At 46.4% G+C, this 5,125-nt stretch overlaps 1 long non-coding RNA gene across 1 annotated transcript; it reads right to left on the bottom strand.

Moving 5' to 3' along the window:
• Positions 1 to 991: 991 nt before the first annotated feature.
• Positions 992 to 3,482, bottom strand: LOC132592300 (uncharacterized). Its single transcript, XR_009557730.1, has 3 exons — positions 3,371 to 3,482; positions 2,669 to 2,788; positions 992 to 1,070 (listed from the first exon to the last, which is right to left on the bottom strand). It is a non-coding gene; the product is annotated as an uncharacterized LOC132592300 (long non-coding RNA).
• Positions 3,483 to 5,125: the final 1,643 nt, after the last annotated feature.

Raw genomic sequence — 5,125 nt, 5'->3', positions numbered from 1 at the left:
CAATGAAAATAGAGTGATGACACCTTCTAATTTTATTATAAAGTAAAATATGATATGCAACTTATTCACAATATTTTAGTGGATAAACAAAATCATATACAGAAATAATTCTTCTCTGTAAAGTCTACAAGTTTTTTTTTAGTATCAAACATAGAGAAAGAAGAAATGACAGCAATGAGATATTAGCAAACTTACTGGAGACATAGATTTATAAACAGTTTGTGAGCAAGGCTTCTCAACAATTGTGACTAAAAAACCCCCTCCCTGGGATGGAATTTGGAAGAAGAAACAAGCCCAAGTGTCCCACTGAAATTGTGATTGAGACTTTATAAAATATAGCAGTAGTGTCAAGGTAACACTATGTATATTCCTCTCAACAGGGGCGTAGGAAGATAGGGGTGGTGGGGGCGGGGCGCCCTGGGCGGCGCGATCCCAGGGGCACCATCACAGCTGCCCGCCCCGCCCCCAAAACGCACACCCCGTCCCTGCGCACGGAGAGCGCGCATCATGTCCCAGGTGGCAGAGCATGAAGCTCCGCTGCTGCCTCTTAATTACCATTTTCAGATTAGTAATGTCAGTAGTTAGCACTACTGAGAATCTATCAAAAGTCAATTGCTAAGGGTTCCAGGCAGCTTGTAAAACAGAAAACCACTTTTGCCCAGGTCCCTTTGGTAGATATGAATTGATTTTACAGATTCCCATTCATCCCTAGTTGGGCTTTAGGGTCATATAACACCCCAATTTTAGAGTTTGATCCAAAATTTTAAAGTTCTGCTGGCTCAAGGCGTTTCCACATTGTTATCAGGGATTTCCATGCCTATTTATCTTGTTTTGTATAGTTTGTGGCATATATTGTCTTGGACAGGTTATCCTTTTCATTAGAGATCTGTTAAGAAGCCTGTTTGGAATATACGGTATGAAAAAGTCTGAATTTTTCTGCTCTTGATTTTGAGGAAGGACCATTGCATGGAGGAAGCAACAATTCAGGTGTATTTTGCATCCTTGCCAGAAGCCGGGAGATTGGCAGCATTAGCACTGCCCAGAATCGTGTTCTGGTAAACCACCACAACCTGCAGAAAGGAAGAAAATCAGCCTGGGAGAGTTTTGGTCTGCTGCTCAGCTTGTGAATAAAGGGGCAGAGTTTGGCAAACTTTCTGAGGATAGCAGGATTGCTTAGTAGGGGCAGGGGCAGGCTACTTGGTCAAATAGTGTCAGGGACCATGCTGAGGAGGGCTGCACTGAGGAGGAATGGTGGAAGCCTCCCCCTGCTCCTGATTCGTATCCTGAATCTTCCCAAGAGCAGGAGGACAGTATAGATTTGGAACAGTGGTTTGCAGAGGGACATAGAAGGCAGAAGCTGGGAAATACTGGATGGGGATCAGCTAGGAGAAGAAACGCTGGGAGAAAGAGAGTTAACAGATTGACTGTCTCTGGAAAGCATTCCTCTGCTCAGCCCAAGGTCAAGAAGAGCTCAGAAAGTGACAGAACAGAAAGCGCACAAAGCACAGAGGGTGCAAGTGGCTTAATAGGGATGAAAGGGGGTGTAAGCCTTAATTGAGAGCACCTCCATTTCTAGATGGGATTTTTGTTCTCTCGCTGTGGTTATTAAACTTTTCTAACTGGTAAGAAGACCCCTTTCCCTTTGTTCTCCTTATCTACTGCCAAGGTGGAGATGAAACTGATTCCCTGAAGCATGACAAGTAGCTATGTCCTCCAATACCAACCCACCCTTCATCAGCTGCCACCAGCTAGCAATTAATATCATATTTGACATCATGTGAAAATCTCAGAGCTGGTATCCAGACTATGGACTCTGCCATTTTGCCCCCTTAAAGGTCTAAATTCTGAATGACGATGTTGCGCAATTTCTTAGGTTTTGCATAGTATTGTGCAGTTTTCCATAATTTTTGCTATTGATGGGGAGAGGCAAGGGACCCAGGGGGGCATCCCACCTCTGAACACCAGAAATGTTGTTGAACCTCATTTCTGGCCTCAACATTTTTTTAAGCATTACTCACACACCCTCAGTCTTATCTAGGCAGCTTTATGAGCTAAAAAAGGGGTGACAAACTGTATCCTTATCTCTCCCGCCCCATTGGGCAAAGTTTAACAGGTGAGTGAGGTAACCCACCTATCAAGGGCATGATGTCAAAATGTCAGGTGACCCATTTTTGCCTGCTTGGACGATCAGCTGATCATGAAGATTTGCAAAGCTCTGCACATGGCGTTGTACAAGCCCAACAATCAACTGATTGCCCAGAATGGCAACAGCCTAGAAAGCTGCCTGCAGATGAGCTATTCACTCAGAGGTTTGGCTCAAATATTATTTCCCCTACAATAAGGAACTGAGAAGTGTACTCTGAAATGCCTTCATTTTAACTGAGCGCTTGTCGTTTTCAAAATGTGTGCAAATAGACACACGTCCCAGAGTACAGGTGGGAGGATTTAAATTCCACAGATCTGAGAAGAAAGTCAGTAATTTCTGGTCAAATGCTAGCTTCTCCACAGTGGCAAGCTGGCAGTGCGAAGCTAAGCATAAATTCTATAAACATCCCAGATGAAGAATGGCAACCCTGATGTGTGGAATACTATTTGGACAACAACCCCATCTCCAGAATCCCCACACGTTTGCATGGATTGCCAAACTCCACTCCCTTTCAAATGTTACCGTTTCTGTGTGGGTTTTCAAGCACACCGTCTTGCACCCAAAGGCAGCAGTGGAGATGGAGATGCAGAATTCGAGGATGGTGAATGCCAGGTAAACAGCCATCATTCCAGACAGTATATTCTATGAATGAAAGAGATGTCCCGATCATAAGGAATCACTCTTCTTTACCACATATATCTATGTACCATAAATAAGGAACAGGGCCGGCTCTAGGGGTAGGCTGGGTGGCGCGGGGTGCCAGGGCCCTGGGCCAGCAGGGGGGCGCCGGAGTGATCTCCGCACCACGGCGCCAGGGTGCCCGATATGCTTGAGACGGCCCTGATAAGGAAGCAGGCAGGTGGAGGCTGGCTGAGGGCAAAGTCAGGCTGGTGGGGCAGTGCTTTGTTCTACTTAATGGACCAGCTTCCATTCATCCTCCACTTGCTCCTCAGCCATGTTACTGTGAGTATTTGTACTAGAAACACCATATTGAATGCTTGCTGTTCCACCCTGGCCCCTTGCAACTTTCTCTCAGGGCGCAAATGGCCTGCAAGTGGTTCTGAAGTTTTTAATGTTTGATGTTTTATCTCATTTTTAACCCTGTGTTGGGAGCCGCCCAGAGTGGCTGGGGAAACCCAGCCAGATGGGCGGGGTATCAATTTTATTATTATTATTGTTGTTGTTGTTATTAATTATGATTAATTTGCCAGGACATGTTCTCACCTCAGGGATGACTTTGATTTCGTAGCACCTACGAGCCAGTTTTGTATCAAGGTTCCTGCACCAATAGCTGGCATGAAACCCCAGGCCTGAAATAGCCAAAGATGAAGAAAGAATGATAATCCCAAGGCCAGCAGCTATGGCACTCACCACATTCAATCCCAGCATGCTCTTCACCTACAGATAGAGAAGAAAAACCATTGTGTCTCTGGCTGAAGTCCCTGATAAGAGTGAGCGCCTTTAAGAACGGCCTTCAAGCTGAGTCCCCCACTGTGCCCTCAAGACCCCTGCCATGTCCCCCTGTCCTTTCCAGATTGTTGTTTTTTTTTAACAGTTAGGTTCTTTGGCCTATTGTTCACTGGGGGATGTCTGTTTCCCCCATGCACTCAGTGTTTTATTTGTTTGCAGGGTGTAGGTACATTGGCTGTTGTTTAGGGCCTTCTCAGTAGCGGCACCCTTCTTGTGGAACGCCCTCCTTTCATGTGCCAAGGAGATAAATAATTACACAACTTTTAGAAGGCAGGGGAGGTTTTTAATGCTTGATGTTATTGTGTTTTTAGACATGCTGTAAGCCACCAAGGGTGGCTGGGGAAACCCAGCAAGATGGGCAAGGTATAAATAATGTTGTTGTTGTTGTTGTTGTTTTGGGCCAGAATTCTTAGCATCACCAGCATTTCTGTGAAATGGGTACTTTGTAGTGTTCACGACAATTTCTTGGATTTTCAAATGTGCCCCCAAAAGGTTGAGAACCCTAGCCTTAAGGTATTTGACCCATTAAGCCCATTCTTTATGTGGGCCAGGAGGATTTCAAAGAAGATCTCTCTGGTTCCTGGGTTATAAAAACTTAGGGGAGATCTTTTGGCACCTGAACCCATTAAACTGGTTTCCTTATATAACCAGCCTATTTACATACACATGAACATGAGTCTATCTGGAACAATCTCTGGGTGTTATGTATGTCACGGTGGGGGAGGATAACATATAGCCCTCCAGTTGTCACTCAACTCAGCACTCAGCACTCCTGATGAGTGTCTGGGGCTGATGGCAGTTGAAGTCCAGCAACATCTGGGGGTGGGGAAGAACCACAGATTCCCCATCCTTGACCTGTATCACTCCAACATGTCTCATTGGCCCACCCCAGTTGCCAGGCCCCATTCAGATAGCAACCTCTAAGCCAGGCATCCCCAACCTGCAGCCATCCAGATGTTTTGGCCTACAACTCCCATGATCCCTAGCTAACAGGACCAGTGGTCAGGGAAGATGGGAACTGAAGTCCAAAACATCTGGAGGGCCAAGGTTTGGGAATGCCTGCTCTAAGCAATGAACTGTATTTTACAAGGCAGCCTCAGAACCCCAAGTCTAGGAAGAGTCCTTAAACGGCAAGCAACACAAGTCACAAATTCTCCCTTTCTTTTTCATCAGACTCCTCACATCACACAGTCCCATAAGAGGTTAGTCACCAGTGGCTTCTTGGGGTTGCTAGCAGCTGCCACAGACAGGGATCCTGAAATGAGGTACTGCAAGAGACAGACGGAGAGACAGAGAGAGATAAGGGGCAAGGAACGAATCTCAAATGGACTGACTGTCTGGTTCTGTTCACTAGATCATAATCAGAGTCTCTGGCGGAGGAAGGAGGAAGGGGGTGCGGTGGGTGCGGTCTGCCCTGGGTGTCATCCCTGAGGGGGGTTTACATCACCGCCCTGCCCCCCCTGGGATGCTCACCCCGCCCCCATGGGCAGTTAGCCCCGCCCCTGGGTA

This window comes from Zootoca vivipara, chromosome 6 (genome assembly GCF_963506605.1).
Source record: "Zootoca vivipara chromosome 6, rZooViv1.1, whole genome shotgun sequence".
Classification (NCBI taxonomy): domain Eukaryota; kingdom Metazoa; phylum Chordata; class Lepidosauria; order Squamata; family Lacertidae; genus Zootoca; species Zootoca vivipara.
This window is presented reverse-complemented; position numbering and strand designations above follow the sequence as displayed.